The sequence below is a fragment of the Microtus pennsylvanicus genome, chromosome 7 (genome assembly GCF_037038515.1).
Source record: "Microtus pennsylvanicus isolate mMicPen1 chromosome 7, mMicPen1.hap1, whole genome shotgun sequence".
NCBI classification, from domain to species: Eukaryota; Metazoa; Chordata; class Mammalia; order Rodentia; family Cricetidae; genus Microtus; species Microtus pennsylvanicus.
Window position 1 is genome coordinate 87,274,894 of NC_134585.1, and position 20,004 is coordinate 87,294,897.

Here is a 20,004-nt window from a genome sequence, read left to right on the forward strand (position 1 = left end):
TCAACTTGTCATTAGACTTTTCAAGTAAACACTAGCTGCCAAAAGGGAGGCATAAAATTGTGAATGAGCTCAGTCAATTTGAAAAGCCAGCAAAATATACTACAGGAGCTTAGAAACACACTGCTGAAAACCCTTTAATATTCAGCCAGTTTAAGCCAATAAAATATTTCAAGGACAAAGAGCTTAGAAAATTAATTTCTGAAAATTATTTCTTGAAAAACCTTACTCAGAGAGTTTTTCCAAAGATCATAATTTGATCAAACACAAAAGCTCATAGTTGTGTTCTTGCTCAACAGAACAGTTGGAGACACAGTGGCAGGGTTAATCTTTACTGTCAACTTAATTGAGTAACAAAATGCCTAGAATCTTAGTGAAGTACACCTTTGGTTCTGTCTATGAGGATGTTTCCAAAAGAGATTAACTAAAAAGAGCAAGTTCTGCCCTGAATGTGGGCAGCATTAAGCTGATTCCTAGAGGTAATGAATAGGGGAAATAAGAACCCTGAACGCTGGCACCCGTTTCTCTGCCATCTGATCTATCCAGATACTAATAAGCTTCCTCACACTCCTGACGTCATCATAGTAATGATAACAGATGGTAGCCCCAAACCATGTGCCAAAATAAACTTGTTCACTTAAATTGCTCTTAATTGGATATTTTGTCACAATAAGAAGAAAATTAGCTGATAGAGAAAACTGGTATCAGGAGTGAAATTGTTGTTTTTATAACTATCTAGTAGGGGGCTCTAGGCATTCAGAACAGGTTTGTGGGAAGAATGTGGAAAGTTTGGAGCAGTGAGCTAGTTCTAAAATGTTGCAAACAGGGTGGAATGGGTCATTGTGACGGGAGCTCAGAATGCTAATAGAAATACGGACTGTGGGGGCCATGCTAAAAGACTTTGGAGAGAACAAGGACTCTATCAGGAATTGAATTAAAAGTAATTTATGTAATATTTTCACTAAAATATGACCGCATTCTGTCTTTATTCTGAAATTCTGGGTGAACCCAAACCAAAAGTAATGGACTAAATTATTTAGCATAGGAAGTTTCAAGACAGTATAACACTACGTTTGTGTCATGGTGGCTTGTGCTACCCTTATACATACCTTATTTATGATGTAAACAAGAAGCAAGCAGAGTAGAAAGATAGGGAAAAGTGTAAGTTAATAAGGGAGGAGGCTTGAACAGGTTTAAAGCTGGGGGAAAGGTTTTGCCTCTATTGGTAGTTTGTTAGTCACTTTCTTCTGTGTCCTGCAGAATGTCTGGCAGACTCTTTCATGAAACAGAAACTCTGAAGGACTGTACAGTCTTATGAAATGTTCAACAGTCACTTTTCTGTGGGTCCTACATATCCAGTTCATACAGTATACCATAAATCAGTCCAGACAAGAGCAGTTTCTAGCCTAAATGGCTAGCCCTGTCACATTGAAAACATATTTCATAACTGGTTTCTTCAAAGCCCATCAACCTCTCTGAAGTAATTGTTGCAGCCAGAAGCAGACATGTCTCACTGTCAAGAAAAGTCTAAGTTCTTAAAACATTTTAAATGCCATATTCTGTGGGTCCTTGAAAGGTTTAAATATCTATCCATATAAAATATATCCATGCACATCTAGAAAACCTAACTAACATGACTACAGTTTGACTATTATAGATGATGACTTATTAATCTATATATTCTAATAATACATTACATTTTTAAATGAGCTACACAAACACATTACCTTGAGCAGGAGCAGAAATACATACACATAGTGTAACAAATCTACCTTAAATTTGTATCAAGATTAAAATAGACCAAGATCCATATCAATGCAAAGCATTCATCTTTATATCAAAGCCTCCCATTTTTTAGAAAGAGATTGACTGTGACCATTTAACCATGTATAATCAACCCCCTTTAAATGAAAACAAACAATTCTAAACAATAATTTTGGGAACTTGGGCATAGTTTTCTGCAAACTGCTCTCTGCTATTTGTTGGGCAAAGTATTTGTAGGGTTCAAGGAGACCTTTGGGGTGTCTTGTTCCATCAAACCACATTAGCCTGGAAGAAATCCATCGGTTCCCATCCTCTGTGGAAACAAAATAAGAACCCCTTTTCCAAAGCAACATAACCTTAGACTCAAATTTTGAAGTCAAGAAGCCTTTAAAATATATATGTTGGTTTAGCTTGGCAACCCCAAGAATCAAATATCTCTCTGCAATCAAAAAATTTAAAGAAAACACAATAATATACATAATCAAGACTCTCTGTGCACATTCCATCTTTATGTAGCTTATTTTTTCTCTATTATTTTTATTATTTATTTTATTATCTTTACTCCTGTAATCTATGACTGTCTGTACTCTTTCTTCTCTCTCTCCTAAGCCCATGTACATTTTTCTAGCACTGTGACCCATTCAAAGATCATTATAATGATGAAAAATTACTTAAATACTATAAAGCAATATAAAGATTACATGATATATAATTACCCTATAATTTTTAGAAAAACATTATTCATCTGAGTATAAAAACTAAATATGTCTTAATATGAACTCATTAGAGAATATATTAAGCACTTAAATAGTTATAAGTGACTACCAGAAGTCATCAGTGTAGATCATAACCAGACATAACTGTCAACAGGGAAGTAGTATTCAAATTATCAAATACTACAGAAGCAAAAAAAAAAAAAACCCAGGATTCAGAAACTTCCTGTGAATTCAGGCAGATGAGAGTGGTTTTGGCAGAGTGGAGGTAAAAGTGACATCTCATTAAGGGCAACATTGAATAAATGGGACCTACTGAAACTGAGAAGCTTCTGTAAAGCAAAGGACACTGTCATTAAGACAAAAAGGCAACCTACTGACTGGGAGAAGATCTTCATCAACCCCGCAACAGAAAAAGGTCTGATCTCCAAAATATATAAAGAACTCAAGAAACTAGACTTTAAAATGCTAATTAACCCAATTAAAAAATGGGGCACTGATCTGAACAGAGAATTCTCAACAGAAGAAGTTCAAATGGCCAAAAGACACTTAAGGTCATGCTCAACCTCCTTATGGATCAGGGAAATGCAAATCAAAACAACTTTGAGATATCATCTTACACCTGTCAGAATGGCTAAAATCAAAAACACCAATGATAGCCTTTGCAGGAGAGGCTGTGGAGGAAGGGGTACCCTCATCCATTGCTGGTGGGAATGCAAACTTGTGCAACCACTTTGAAAAGCAGTGTGGCGGTTTCTCAGGAAATTCGGGATCAACCTACCCCTGGACCCAGCAATGCCACTCTTGGGAATATACCCAAGAGATGCCCGATCATATGACAATGGCATTTGTTCAAATATGTTCATAGCAGCATTATTTGTAATAGTCAGAACCTGGAAACAACCTAGATGTCCTTCAATGGAAAAATGGATGAAGAAAGTGTGGAATATATACACATTAGAGTACTATTCAGCGGTAAAAAACAATGACTTCTCGAATTTTGCATGCAAATGGATGGAAATAGAAAATACTACCCTGAGTGAGGTAACCCAGACCCAAAAAGATGAACATGGGATGTACTCACTCATAATTGGGTTCTAGCCATAAATAAAGGTCAGTGAGTCTATAATTTGATATCCTAAAGAAGCTAAATAAGAAGGTGAACCGAAAGAAAAACATATAGCTATCCTCCTGGTTATGGGAAGTAGACAAGATTTCCTGGCAAAAAAATTGGGATCTTGGGGGTGGCGTGGGAGGGGGGTAAGGGGAGATGGGGAGAGAAAAGTTAGAAGGGGAGGATGGGAGGAACTTGGGGAAACGGGATGATTGGGATAAAGGCAGGTTGGATAGGGGAGCAGGGAAGCACATATCTTAATTAAGGGAGCCATCTTAGGGTTGGCAAGAGACTTGGACCTAGAGGGGCTCCCAGGTGCCCAGAGTGATGTCCCCAGTTAGTTCCTGGGGCAGCTGAGGATAGGGAACCTGAAATGACCCTATCCTATAGCCATACTGATGAATATCTTGCATATCACCATAGAACCTTCATCTGGTGATGGATGGAGATAGAGACAGAGACCCACACTGGAGCACCGGACTGAGCTCCCAATGTCCCAATGAGGAGCAGAAGGAGGGAGAACATGAGCAAAGAAGTTAGGACCACAAGGGGTGCACCCACCCACGGAGACAGTGGGGCTGATCTATTGAGAGCTCACCAAGGCCAGCTGGACTGTGACTGAAAAAGCATGGGATAAAACTGGACTCTCTGAATATGGCAGACAATGAGAGCTGCTGAGACGCCAAGGACAATGGCACTGGGTTTTGATCCTACTTCATGTTCTGGCTTTGTGGGAGCCTAGCCAGTTTGGATGTTCACCTTCCTAGACCAGGATGGAGGGGGGAGGTCTTTGGACTTTCCACAGGGCAGGGAACCCTGACTGCTCTTCAGACTGGAGAGGGAGGGGGAGAGGAGTGGGGGAAAGGGGAGAGGAGTGGGAGGAGGGGGAGGGAAATGGGAGGCTGGGAGGAGGCAGAAATTTTTTTTTCAATAAAAAAAAATTTAAAAAAAAAAGAGGAAGAAGGGACCTTGGATGTCGGAGGGGCTGAGTGTTGCTGTGATCTGTTCACCTGTTGGATAGCAAGTGTTCACTGGGTGTGGTAGTGCAAGCTTGGAATCTCTATACCTGAGAGGTAGCAGGCAGGCGGGTGGGGAGTTCAAGTCCACCCTGGGTTTATAGTGAGGCCCTGTCTCAAGAAACATAAAACAAAACAAAAGCCAAGGAAGTTCCTGTCCCAAACATCTAACTGGGTTCTCTCTGCAGCTCTCATTCTTTATCTGCCTCTTTAAAATAATGATGGTTCCTGGGTAAGTTCTTCCCAGACCTGACCAAGGCAGACAGAGAAGAACAGCTGCTATATGACCTCATTCACATCTGGAATCTGCAAGCCTTGACCTCACAGAGGAAGAAGAGTGGAGCTTACCAGAGGCTGGAGAGGGGTAGGACCACACATCCTAAATAACAATAAAAGAATGAAGCTGTGGCGTGGTGTACAGACACAACAGAGGGACCAGGGATAAAAATGCACCGCGTATCTCCGAAGGCAAGAAGAAAAGATTTTAAATATCCTTGCCACAAATGTATACTGGAACTGATGACTTGTTCCTTATTTTATGTAATTGTTCCTATTTGACCATTGCATAATGTATCTAGGTATAAAAACAGCATACCCTGTAATCATGTAAAAATCACATGCCAACAAGAAAATAAAACTTACGGGAAATTTTAAAATTATAAATGACACCCAGTTTCTTTTAGCAACTCAAATTGTTGCCTCAAATCTAAGTCCCAGGTTCCTAGACTAAACCAGTCAAAGCATCCCATTACCATGGCACAATAAGTGTTTTGTAGGTGGCTGTGGGTCCTTTGCTGGACCAAACATGGGTATAATCCAGATAACTTTTGCTAGGAATCCTGGGATACAGACATCAGGGCTTGTCACTCCTCTCAGAGCCCACAATTCATGTTATACTCCATGTGACCTGTACCTATAGTCTAGGAACACATCAAGAAACCGAAGCCATGATGTGATCACCAAGAGGGGGTGCAAACAAAACCAAACGTTAACAGTGCTGAGGCATGGGGGTGAACGGAGTCACAACGTGAACCCAAACCAAACCTCACCTCAGCCGCTTCCACCCCTGCACTGTTTCAATAACACAAGCCCTACAACGGCTTTTATTTACTAACCCTGTCAAAGCTGAGTTCTCTGTTATGACAGAAATCACTCCCAGGGCACAGAATCCTTGCTGTTGACATTCTGTACAAACGCTTGATTTCCTTTGTTCTTCTTCATTTCCTTCTTCCAGACAAGCCACCAAAGCTGCTGACATTCTCCAGAAGATGAAAGGTGAACTTAATAGGACAGTGCAGGAACTTGCCGTGACCTGAGCCAAGGAAGATGGCCAGGCAAAGTACTGAGGTCCTGCTGCTGTGGCCTCAGAGGGGATCCAGCAAGGATGCTGTCATTTTCACACCCTTTCATGCACAGAGTTCCCTAGGATGTTTTCGAATGTGAAGCCACTGCAAGTCCTGAGCTTCACACTTCTACCAGGGCGGGCACATGTTCACATGTCATCTTAGGGATTTCTTAGCTGACTGTTAAGTAGACTTTCCCTTTTTTTATTCTGGACACACACTACATCTGAGTATTACTTTACTCGTCTAAATAATGGAAAATCTTGTAGGTTAATCTGAAAACAAGCTTCAACTCCCGGCTTCTTTCCATTACACTGCCATGCACAGATGAATCTCTTTTCCACTAAACAGAATTTACTGGGGATGTCTCCGTTTGCAGAATTCAAAAAGAAAGGAAAATGCATGCTAAACCAAAAAGAATTCAACAAAAAGGCAAGTCTCAAAGGGACAAATAAGGCTCCCTGTGCCGCATTCTGGAGGTCATTAACTTAAATCCCCTTTGCTCAGTTCATGCCTTTAATCATACTTGGTCTAATGTGAGGTTCGTTTCTCATGTGAAAGTTGTTAAGTACATACAAGGTAAAACCAGCCCACGGATTTTTGTTTGTTTGTTTGATCTTAATACTTCCCAATAGACCAATTTGCAGAGACACAAGACCATATCCAACATGAACTTTAACAATTCTTTCCCTCAAGAAGAATATATATATATACACATATATATATATACATGTATATATACGTATTTCGAAGAAGTGTTTTTCTCAGAGAGAAAAGAAAGCATTACTTTTATTTTATTCATGGTTTATATGTCTGTATAACACCAGATTGCCCTTCCACTAGACACATATGCACATACATATATACCTACCCAACTACAAATCAATTCTACAAGAAATTTTATTCTGGACCCAAGAAAATAGTAATTAAAAACATAAAGGATAAGAGAAGTAGGGAACATACTGTTCCAGACCTGCATTAAGGCAAGCAGAAGTTCCCACTGCTCAATATCTCCTGTCATTACAAACTGGACAGGTTATTTTCTGTGGTCTTCATAAACTCCATTAACAGATGGACTGCTGGGAGTCTACTGCCTATTAGGTAAATCTCAGAAGAATGACCTCAGAAGAATGACCCAGATATAAAAGCACATTAGGAAGAATTTGGATACTGTTGTTGTTGAAAAAATGCAGAAACAACTAACTTGTTTATTATCCTGTGGTGGCTTGAATAAGAATGGATCATATATATATAGATTCATAGAACTGAATGGTTGGTCACCAAGGAGGGGCACTATTAGGATGTGTGGCCTTTATGGAGTAGGTGTGTCACTGGGAGTGGACTTGGAGGTTTCAGATGCTCAAATCAAGCCCAATGTTTCTCCTCTCTTCCTTGCTGTCTGCTGACCCAGTGTCTCAATTGACTTTCTGTTGTTTACAAGATGTGGTAGCGCTCTTAGCTACTTCTCCATCCTCTTGTCTGCCTTCATGCTATCATGCTTTTCACTATGATGATAACAGACTAAAGCTCTGAATTGTAAGTCAGTCCAAATTAAATGCTTTCCTTTATAAGAATTGCTGTAGTCATTGTGTGTCTTGACAACAATAGAAACCCTCCCTGAGACACCTTTCTTCGATATCATTTTCTAAGTTATAAATAACCTTTAGAGAATTATAATGGTTGCTTTATGGCATATATACTATTCAGCTATTTACTGATGTCCATTTCAAAAAGAACATTCTTCTATATAACCTTGAATATTATTTGAGAAAGGTCTACTTATTGTTTTGGACACACTTCCAAATTTATGTATGGAATACTCTAGATTCTATAAAATAAATCGATAGAACATCCCCATTGTCTCAGTGTGTGGGTGCACCCCTCGCGGTCCTGAGGTCCTTGCTCGTGCTCTGTCTCCTTCTGCTCCTGATTTGGACCTTGAGATTTCTGTCCCGTGCTCCTCTGTCTCTGTCTCCTTTCATCGCCTGATGAAGGTTAATGTTCATGAGGATGCCTATGTGTTTGTCTTTGGGTTCACCTTCTTACTTAGCTTCTCTAGGAACATGCATTATAAGCTCATTGTCCTTTATTTATGGCTAGAAACCAAATATGAGTGAGTACATCCCATGTTCTGGGTCTGAAAAAGCATGGGATAAATCCGGACTAGCTGAACATAGAGGACAATGAGGAATACTGAGAACTCAGGAACAATCGCAGTGGGTTTTTGACCCTACTGCACGTACTGGCTTTGGGGGAGCCTAGGCAGTTTGGATGCTCACCTTAGGAGACCTGGATAGAGGTGGGCGGTCCTTGGGCTTCCCACAGGTCAGGGAACCCTGATTGCTCTTCGAGCAGATGAGGGAGGGTGACTTGATCGGGGGAGGGGGAGGGAAATGGGAGGCGGTTGCGTGGAGGAGGCAGAAATCCTTAATAAATAAAAAAAAAGTCTAAGGAAAAAAAATAAATAAATCGATTCATTGCACTTGCAACCATTTAATTTACAAACATCTGGGTTAAGACCAATTATTAAGAGATTGTTTTAAAATGTTATCAATTCTGTTTTGTGATAACACTGGGACTCTTTGACTTTTTTTTACACGAGAAGAATTACAAGTAACCGTTACTTTGAAAAATGAACCAGTGACTATTAACCAAGTCATCCAAAAGATTCTTCGTTATCCACTGAAAGCTTTAACGTTCGGACTTGGGAGATGGCTCAGTGGGGTGGAGAACCTGGTGAAGAAGTATGAGAGCCCAAGTTAGTATATCCAGAGCCCACACACAGCTGGGAGTGGTGGTGATCATCTGGAACCCCCATGATCCCACAGTGAGATGAAGATGCAAATAGCAGCATCCCTGGAGGTTCGTGGACCAGCTAGCTACTCCAGAGTAAACATAAAACAACAAAGAAACCTTGACTCTTGAAAGGTGAAAGTCGGGAACAGCCACCCCAATCCTCTGCACTCCACACACCGACCATGGCATGCACATGTGTGTTCACATACTTCACACGTGCACACAGAGTTGTTCTTCTTTTTAAAGATTGAACATTAGATTTTTTTGTTTATGTTTTTTGTTTTTGTTTTTGGAGACAGGGTTTCTCTGTAGTTTTGGTGCCTGTCCTGGAACTTGCTCTTGAGGACCAGACTGGCCTTGAACTCACAGAGATCCACCTCTGCCTCCCAAGTGCTGGGATTACAGCCCCTTTGGATATCAGTGTGGCGATTTCTCAGAAAATTAGAAACAACCTTCCTCAAGACCCAATAATACCACTTTGGAGTATATATCTAAAGGATGCTCAACCGTGCCACAAGGACATGTGCTCAACTATAGTCATAGCAGCATTGTTTGTCATAGTCAGAACCTGGAAATGACCTAAATGCCCCTTGACAGAAGAATGGATAAGAAAAATGTGGTACATTTACACAACGGAGTACTACACAGCAGAAAAAAATAACAATATCTTGAATTTTGCAGGAAAATGGATAGAGCTAGAAAACATCATTTTGAGTGAGGTAACCCAGATCCAGAAAGACAATTATCGCATGTACTCACTCATAAGTGGTTTTTAAACATAAAGCAAAGAAAACCAGCCCACAAATCACAATCCCAGAGAACCTAGATAACAATGGGGACTCTAAAAGAGACATACATAGATCTAATCTACATGGGTAGTAGAAAAAGACAAGATGTCCTGAGTAAATTGGGAGCATGGGGACCTTGGGAGAAGGTTGAAGAGGGGAGGGGACACATGGCTTGCTGCCCGGGACCAGCCACCTTCAGAGACCTGTGGCATGGTCTCCTGCACCATCCCTGCCTGGGACTGGCTTCTCTGGAGACCCACTACCCCCTGCCTGCCACCACATGGTCCGCTGCCTGCCGCCACTTGGGGACCTGCAGTGTTTCTGCCGCTGCAGCTGCTCAGGGATCCGCAGCATTTTTATTTTTACCGTTACATACTGTGCTGTGATGGCTCTCCCACCCCGAGCCTCCCTCCCAGGGTCGGGATCCAGAACCAGGTATTTTTTTTCTACAACAACCACATGTTCCATATGCCTGCACGTGATTTCTACAGCGTGATTTCTAGTCACACCACCTGCTTCTTTTGGTGAGTTTCCCCCATTCTGTTCAGCTTAACCATTTCTCCAAAACCGAGGAATTGACGGGTCAGCTCCCAGAAATCTTCTAGTGTTCCTAGAAATGGGGAGACAGCCCCCAACCACGGACAGTTAAGCCCTTAGCTAAAATTGTCACCAGACTGATCCAGGGTCAGTCCTCCCATGCTAGCACCGTACACTCTGTGGTGCATTCGACTAGGGGCCCTCAGGTTTTCTTTCTCTTTTTTCTTTTTCTTTTATTTTCTTTTATCCCCCTGCCAAGAAAGGGGGATAAAAGAGGTTACTGGGAGCGACCTCTGACCTCTCTGGCTTCCAAGTCGCCCCAACCAAATCCAGTCAGGCTGTAGCACCCTACCCAGGAGTGAAGGACAATCTCCCATGGGTGTTTGCGCTGATTTGTACCCCACCTATAGGTACAAATCAAGAAACTCAGACTATGACCTCTGGTATCCTAAATGCGTAGAATTCCCCAAATTGAAAATAGCATTTAATTTGCACAGCCATGTGTCAAGTGGGCATCTCACTTAAATCCTCCCACTTAAATGCATTTACCAGGCATGTGCTATAAACCATGCACAGCCATGTGCCTGTGGAGGCAAGAGAGACATAAGAAAGTATGCTTTGCACAAGACAGTTTAGGAGAAAATATGTGCATCTATGACAGTCCTGACAGAACTGTTTGACACAGTTGCACAAGGAAACAGCTGTGCCATTCAGGGGGCTTTGTAAACGGTCCCCAGAACAAAATGCCAGAGCTTCAGCTGTGTCTGTTAGCGGTAATGTGTGAAACAGACATTGTTTTCCCATTCTCAAGCCTCTGTTGCAGCCTTAAAGCTCTCCGTTTCTAGCTCCCCACCCCTTGGGACAGCAAAGCTGGGACTAAGCAGGGGTCCAGAATGAGGCTGCATCAGGGATGGGGTGAGGATGAGGGATGGGATACAGGGAGGCATCATCTGGCAGACAAACTATACATGACCAGAAGTTATATGCTTCCCACGCTTACTCATCTTTGAGAGGACCATTCATCATCCTTCACAATGTGCCTGCTCACTCTCTGAGAAGTCACTTACCTCCTAAACGGTCTGTGCTGTGGACAGGGGATACACGCCTTAGCGTTCCTGTAAACAGGATCGTCTGAGTGAGGAGACGACTTTGCCTGGTTTACATTTGAACCTCTAGAAAACTAATGGGTGGATGCCTCTGAGCTTGTGGGTTAACCTAATAATAAAAACTTGATTTAGTTGGATGTCTGTGTTACACCAAAACAGAGGAGGATATTTTAATGGTATGAATCCCACATGGAAATGTTAGTTCTACTTTCTAACATTTTTTTTTCCAAATCTCAGCATTTGTTTTTCTGTTTAAAACAGTAATGCATACTTAGAGAATTTTCAGCATTTGGTCAAATGAAAAATGGAGATGTAACATTTGGGGACATCTGTGGTCATCACTATCACCACAAGGGGTTTGGTGAGCACAAAGGACTGTTTATAACACTCTGCCTTAGAGAAGCTACATGAACATGCCCACCTTGAGAGATACCTACAGCTCATTCCCGAGGACCACATTAGCAAAGTGGAGACATGGTTTTCTCTCTTACAGTCCAGTCCTTTTTCATGTTGCAATCAATTGCTTTATTGATGCATGCTGAAAGTGGAATCAATATAAATTATGACCTTCTGTCTTAGCTATGGTTTCTATTGCTGTGAAGAGACACCATGAACACTGCAACTTTTATAAGAAAAATATTTAATTGCAGGGGCTTGCTTACAGTTTCAAAGGTTCAGACCATTATCATCATGGCGGGGATCATGGTGACATGCAGGCAGACATGGTGGCTGGAAGAGTAGCTAAGAGTTCTCATCTTCCATGCAGTAAGAAGTCAACTGAGACACTGGGAGGTATCTTGAACATAGGAAACCTCAAAGCCAGCACACACTTCCTCCAACAATGCCTTACTCTCTCAAACAAAGCCACACCACCTAATAGTGCCACCGGCTGTGAGATTATTATTCAAACTACCATACGTTCTACAGAACATCCCAGTGATTGACACCAGTACTAATCTAATGCATACTCTTGATTTGGTTGATTACTTAACAAAAACACTAACATGAACCAGGGATGTCTGTCTGTCTGTCTATCTATCTATCTATCTATCTATCTATCTATCTATCTATCTATCTATCATAACAACAAAATGTATCTTTGTGCTACTGTGAAACTCAACAATGTGTGTCATTGCTCTGTGGGGAAGATGGTTATGCTAAATGACAGGTTCTGTTTACTTTTAAGTAACTCTTGTAGGCTATCTGGTTTCGATTTGTGCATGAGCTCTGGCCCCCAGTGATGTGTGCAAATGTGCTCATATTTTCATAAAATGCATAAACACACCACTGTGGATTCATGTGCATGTGTGTGTGTATACCTATTATTTTAAAGGTAGACTCTTACATTAAAGGGCATACATAGGATAAAATTAAAACATGAAGACACAATGTATAATGTTATAAAAATAGAATTTTGCTTACAAATTATGGCTATTGAGCAATGAAAATCAATGGTGTGGCTGTTCTGTGTTAAATTAAGGCAAAACACTGTCATTTTACATGGCCTGTCCAGCTCATAAATATTTACCACGTAAGTAAAAAACTTCGAGCCCTTACTAAATCCCAGACACACTTCCAATAATTAAGGATACAACAATGCATAAAATTGACCTAGTCCATAGCCTTGAGAAGGTTTGGTTTAGCAAAGGTAGACAAAGTAAGTAAAAAAAAGATTATCATGTTGGGAAAAAATACAAAAGAGTAATAAAATCTAGGATGTCACTGAATGGGGATAGAGTGGGGATATTTGAACAAACTGAAACATAACAAAGAAGTTAGACCTGCACATCTGAGAAAGGTACTAGATAAAGAGGAAAGAAAATACTAAGGTTAAATGTGGGTCATGCATGTGTGCTCAAGAACAGCAAGGGAGGTATGGTATAGGAAAATGGGAGAAGGAGAGAGGTTAATAACAGCAAGGTAGGTAGATTGGGGGGGGGGGGATGAATGATCTCAAGACAGGGAAGAGACAACCAAGAAGGAGGAAGCCAGGCAAGCAGGAGAGCACCAGGGAAGTCCAGAGAAGGAGGATTCCAGAAGTAAAACTGAGTCAAACAAGGCTGAAAAACACAGTAGCATAGGGACTGAGAACTAACCCCTGGGTCTGCTCCCTGGGTTTTCGGTGTGGGATGGAATCCTTCCCAAGCGTTTCCACTTTGGTTTCCATCACTGAAGTTTTCCAACTTTCACTCTTTCTTTGCACAGACATGGAATGGTATGTGGTGAACCATGCAATCCCTAGAAAACTACTCCTCCCACTCACTGGGACTGATAGGCCGTGAGAAAACCTGTTATCTCTTAGATGGCGACTAATCATTCCTTCCAAAAGGAGGCCGAACCAGGGATTGAGTTCAGCTGGCACAGAGCTGGCCCAGCATTCAGGAAGCCCTTGGCTCAAATTGCCAGCATCACATAAACCAGATATGGCAGTACATGCCTATAATTCTAGCCCTTGGTAGAGGAACATTGTGAGTTCAAGGTCATCCTCAGCTACACAAGATCAAAACCAGCCTGTGATATGTGAGGCTAGCCTCCAAAACCAACAGACAAAAAGGAGGAAGAAAAGGAGGTACACAATAAACTTCCTATCAAAATAAAAATCTTGGAAATGGTTTAATAGGAAACTTGTCCTTTTTTAAAGATGTGAATGCCTTTGAAGCAGGAGAGTAAAATAAAATGTTCCAAGGTTGTTAGTACATCCCAAAGGCCATTCTATAGTCAAGGCTGGAGAGATGGCCTTCAAAGTGGATGGGGGCTCATTTCTTCCTTCAAGGCTGTCATCCTTTACCTGGTTACACAGGTAATAGATGACACACAACATAGCATCTGAAGAGAGGACTCCTGAGCTAAAAGCACATCTGGAATCATTGCACTCAGTAAGAGTTAGTGGCTCCATGCATCTGTCGTCATTCAAGTCCTTTCCATTGTCATTCTGCAAGTCAACAAGCTTGATTTGAATGATCTCCAAAACCAGACTGAAATGAAATTACAAACACAATGCAGCGTCCAAGTTGGAAGTGGAGCTCATACTTGGTGACACCAAGGAGAGGGCTGTTACTTCACATTCTTTATTCATGGACCCCCACAGCACCGGGGACACAGAGCAACCCTACCTGACCGTCAACACTGCACACTGCACTGGATGCTAATGGCACTTTCTCCTATCCAGTCATGCCCAGTGTAAGGGTGAGCTGGAAAATTAACTCTAGGTTTCCGCTTTTCAAATGTCCATAACTCATCTGACCCTAGAGGAAAAATTCTTACACACTCTGTCAGGGTTAGGGCCATGTGATTCTCATCATCTTTAATAGAAATCACACTTCTGAAACCTTGAATAAAGCTTCAGCAATTTAGGTAGCTTTGTTTCCATAGCCAAATCTGTTGCTCTTAATTTCCTCAGGAGCTTGCGTCCACCATTAAAATCTTGGAGCATATTTATGGTGTGTGTCAATGAACAAGATGCTATGGGTAGCTTCCTATTTCTTCCCCTTTGGCTTGTGCACAGAGTGCACAGATTCAACCTTCTGATAACACACATTGGGCAAGTGAAGTGTGTCCATGGACCAGTCAGTTTACTTACACAAACACAGTTCTGCTAAGTGCGGAGGCTTATAACCCACATAATTCGCTTACGTCTAAATCTCTTCACATAATATCAAAATTCATCATGCATTTTCACATCACTGTGCTTTTGAAATCTGAGCACTGAGAAATGTGCATAATGATACGTAATTGCTTGCATATCTCTATCAACAAACTTACATGTTCTGAACTACAAGGATAGTTTTCTGTACGTCAGTCATAAAACATCTGAAAATGTTACATATTTCGTGTGAAGCAGACCAAGGCAAGGCTTAGCACACCATGAATTTGTGGAATGTCTACACTAACTCTGGCCTCTCCAAAAACCCCTAAACGTGGCAGACCATAATAGAACAAAGCATTCAGTATCCAGGATGAGCAAAATAAGTTAAACTGCAAGTCAGGGACCTGGAGAAACAGCTCAGTTATCTAAGAGAGGACTGGCGTTCAGTTCCCAGCATCCATTCAAAGATTTGCAACCCCTGTAACTCTAGCATCAGATGACTTGATGCTCTCTTCTGAATTCCACATGGATGGTCATGCTCCCATGTATACTTACCCACACATAGACACACTCAAACACACATTAGGAAAATTGAAATAAATCTTAAAACCACAGTTGGCTTCTTAGTAGCTAAATGAATGAACTTTACCAAAGTACGTGGTTCCTAGCGTCCTTAGCTGATGGTTCTAACTTTTAGGATAAAGGCTTATATAGTAAAATATTATAATGCTTGATATACAATGCAATAATGATAAATAATTGCTGAGTTACACACTGAGCTAAGTGCCATAGATTGTTTCTATATCTCTGTACTCACAGGATAAGGATAGAAACACAATCCAAGGGGCTGGAGAGATGGCTCAGAGGTTAAGAGCATTGCCTGCTCTGCCAAAGGTCCTGAGTTCAATTCCCAGCAACCACATGGTGGCTCACAACCATCTGTAATGGGGTCTGGTGCCCTCTTCTGGCCTGCAGGCATACACACAGACAGAATATTGCATACATAATAAATAAATAAATATTAAAAAAATAAAAATAAATAAACACAATCCAATAAAGTACATTGGGTAATAAGGAGAACACATTCTAGTAAAGAGACTTTGGTAAATCCAATAACTCTGGGCTCTTGTACTTACTATTACATGACCATGGCAAGTTATTTTATTTCCCCAATATTTTTATCCTCCTTTGAAAAATAAGACAAATGACTAATGTATGCTTTTTGCCTCCAGCAGCATTCAGCGTTCCAGGACCACACATGCTATGAAATAGAGTTAAAACTTCTAGCTGGTCATCAGCTTAACTTCTCTATGTTCCTGCAAGACTTACTGATGTGTAGTGGCAAAAATGTCCTGGGAGTAACTGAGCACTTTATTTTTTATTGTCTGGAACCCAACTTGAACTGCTAAAGTAGCCAAAAACCTGATACTAAATAGGTCATGAAGCCAAAGGGAAACCTACTGTTATTCTGCTAAAGGAACATAACCATCAAATGCTTCCTAATGATGCATTGCTGTACCCACAGAGCAGAGAAATATTCAACCCTCATCAGCTCAGTGAAGCTTCTTCGTTCAGCAAATGGCAATTAATACAGATACTCACAGCTGGACAATATGCAGAGAGCGAGAGCTTCTGTCCAGAATGGGCTGTCTTCATCAAACCCCTCTTCTCAAACCTCAGGGATCTCTGGAGAAGAGTCAGAAAAATTATGAGAATCAGAGGTGAGGGATAACAGAAAATATATTCTGGAAACAGAGATGGTGATAACATGTGTAAGACCTGACAAAACTTCCAGCAGGAAGGGCAGGAAGTGAACACAAAGCCCCACGCCTGTCCGAGAAGCTATTAACAATCAATCCCTGCCGGGAAAAGGAAACTCAGTTTTCTCCAATGGAGTGTCGCTAGGATGTCAACCACCCTTCAGGGAAGGCCCCGTGTCCAGCAGTAGTTGGTCAACACCAAATTGCAAGTTTTTCTACGTGGGATTTTGTTTCATTTTGCTTTGTTTTGGTATTTTTTGTCTTACTGGGTTTTTCTTTGTTTATTTTGATTTTCATTATTTTTATATTGCTAAGAGAAAGAATGTGAAGTTGGGAGGTGGGTAAGACCTGGAAGGACTTGGGGAAGGAGAATCATGACCAAAATATATTCTGTGTAAAAAAGGTTTTAGAGAAAAATGAGACAAGAGTAATAGTAATAATATCTGGCAAATTCTGAACATAGTGCCTGGCACAGAGTAAGGGTATTTAGATTAGATAATCTTATTTTACAGATGAGGTAACTGGGTTCAATACATTTATTTTCCCAAGGTTGTATAGTTGCTAAGTGTGAACTATGGATGTAATTCAAGAATTTGCACACAGAGTTCGAGGTCAGCCTGGTCTACAAGAGCTAATTTCAAGACAGGCTCCAAAGCTATGGAGAAACCCTGTCTCGAAAAACAAAACAAAACTAAAAGAAACTATTTCCAGGCATCCCTCGCTACCTGCCAACACTCTGCGATAGAAGAGCTTGTGGCTGGAGGTATGACTGGGAGAGCTGGCCGGGGAGGGACCCTGCCCAGTTGCTGCTCTGCTCCCTGCTCCGGTCTCTTGATCCCTCCCTTGGCCATGACAGAGATCCGTGAGCCAGCTGAGACTGGAGGCTACGCCAGCTTGGAGGAAGATGATGAAAACCTTTCCCCAGGCCCGGAGCATTCTTCTGACTCTGAATACACTCTTTCAGAGCCCTACTCTGAGGAGGAGGAAGAGGAAGAAGAAGAAGAGGAGACCACTGATGACCCTGAATATGACCCTGGCTATAAGGTGAAACAGCGCATAGGTGGGGGCTGGGGAGGCCCATCCCGCAGGGCACTCGGAGCAGCCCAGCCTGCTGGCCCACCTGCACAGCCCTGCCAGCTCAGTGGCCCCACCAGGTACCCCACCTTGCCGACTCTGCTGCCCTGCAACAGCAACCCAAGAAGCCCCAGGCCCTGAAGGCAGGGCTCTTGGTGAGGAAAAGGAGGAGCCATCTCGCATGGGGGAGAGCCGGCCAGCAGGGCGGGATGGAGATGAAGATGAGGAGAAGGGAGGTACCTACCACTGTACTGAGTGTGAGGACTCCTTTGACAACCTCGGGGAACTGCATGGTCACTTCATGCTACATGCCTGGGGTGAGGTTTAGGTAGGGTCACCAGGGAGCTGGTGGAGGGGTGGGTGGGAGCAGGGGCTGAGGCAGCTGCAGTCGGGGCTGGGGGTCCCACCCATATGTGTTGTCTTAGCAGTAGATATGTGAAGGGCAGAAAGAATAAAAGCCAGATTGTGTGTGGAAAAAAAAAAGAATTTGCACACATACTCAAAATTCCCATAATATACAATCCAGATCCACACAGTATAATCTCTCATTTTTCTCCTCCCGAGACACTTTTGCTAAACTTTCCCAAAGGTTGGACTACAGTTTGACCCTGTCAACTCACTAGTCGATATGTCATTATGACATAACATTTAATTGGCATGTTGAAGGGATGTCCGTCCTCTATACTCAATGCAGCATTATTCACAATACCCAAAATATAGAAGCAACTCAAGTAGCCAGTGACTGGTGAATGGATGAAGTAAGGTGGTGCATATACACAACCGAATACTAACCAACCATTACAAGGGACGAATTTCTATCCCTTGAAATAAATGGATGGAACTGGAGGAAGAAATGTAAATGAATAAACAGAAACATAAAGATAAATAAATCTCACTAACATGATGTGGGATTTCCCTCTGTATGCTGTGATTATCATTAATAAATAAAGAAACTGCCTTGGCCTGTTGATAGAGAAGAACTTAGGTAGGCAGGGAAGACAGAACTGAATGCTGAGAGGAAGAAAGCACACTCAGAAGACACCATGGAGCCACCGCCACCAGAGATAAATGTGCTGAAATGTAGCCCATGACCTCATGGCGATGCACAGATTAATGGAGATGTGTTAAATTAAGATGTAAGAGTCAACCAATAAGAAGCTAGAGCTAATGTACCAAGCAGTGTTTTAATTAATACAGTTTCTGTGTGATTATTTCGGGACTAAGCTAGCCAGGTGGCCGAAAACTGGGCAGCAGTAACCAACAAGTGACCCTCGCTCCTATACTAACATGTGAGATTTTTTAAAGGGGGTCTTCTAGAAGTTAGGTGAGAATAGTGGTCACCAGAGGCTAGGAATAGTAGGAAGAAGGGACTAGGAAAAGGCTAGTCAAGGGGTACTAAGTTTTAATTAGATAGATAATGTTGATTTATAGACAATGTTGATTAATCATGTTTCAAAAGGGCTGAAAAATGGCTGGAGAGATGGCTCAGTGGTTAAGATCACTGGATGCTCTTTCTAAAGACCTAGGTTCAATTTCCAGCTCACCACCATTTACAACTCCAGCCTCAAGAAATCCAGTGCCCTTTTCTGGCCTCTGTGAGCACTGTACACACATAATGCACACATACATACACAGGCAAAACACCAATATACAAAAAAGGTAGTAATAACTTTTAAAACTCTAAAGAGACTAGAAGAGAGAATGTTTGCTGTTTCTGCCACAAAATACAAATATTTGAATAAATATATACATGGATTTGAATTTGATTTAAATATTATATAAACACATATCACAACATCACACAAATAATGAATAACACAATTTCATAACAAGTATTGTTGTACGACAAAAGATCAACTCAAAAATCAGTAGCCCTCCTGAAAAAGAAAGAGAGAGAAATTAGAGAAGCATCACCCTTCACAATAGCCACAAATAACTTAAAATATCTTGGGGTAACACTAGCCAAAGAAGTGAAAGACCTGTTCAAAAAGGACTTTAAGTCTTTTAAGAACAAAATCGGAGAAGATATCAGAAAATGGAAAGATCTTCCATGCTCTTAGATAGGTAGGATCAGCATAATAAAAATGGCAGTCCTAACAACATCAATCTATAGATTCAATGCAATCCCCTTCAAAATCCCAACACAATTCTTCGCAGTTCTTGAAAAAATGATACTCAAGTTCATATAGAAAAACAGAAAACCCAGGATAGTCAAAACAATCCTGTACAATAAAGGGACTTCTGGAGACATCACCATCCATGACATCGAGCTCGATTATAGAGCTACAGTAATGGAAACAGCTTAGTACTGGCTTAAAAACAGACAGGTTGACCAATGGAATTGAATCAAAAACCCAGATATTAATCCACACACCTATGAACACCTGATTTTTGACAAAGAAGCTAAAAT

At 41.5% G+C, this 20,004-nt stretch overlaps 1 pseudogene; it reads left to right on the forward strand.

The window, feature by feature from the left end:
- Positions 1-17,239: 17,239 nt before the first annotated feature.
- On the forward strand, positions 17,240-17,932 carry LOC142853827 (zinc finger protein 428 pseudogene; annotated as a pseudogene).
- Positions 17,933-20,004: the final 2,072 nt, after the last annotated feature.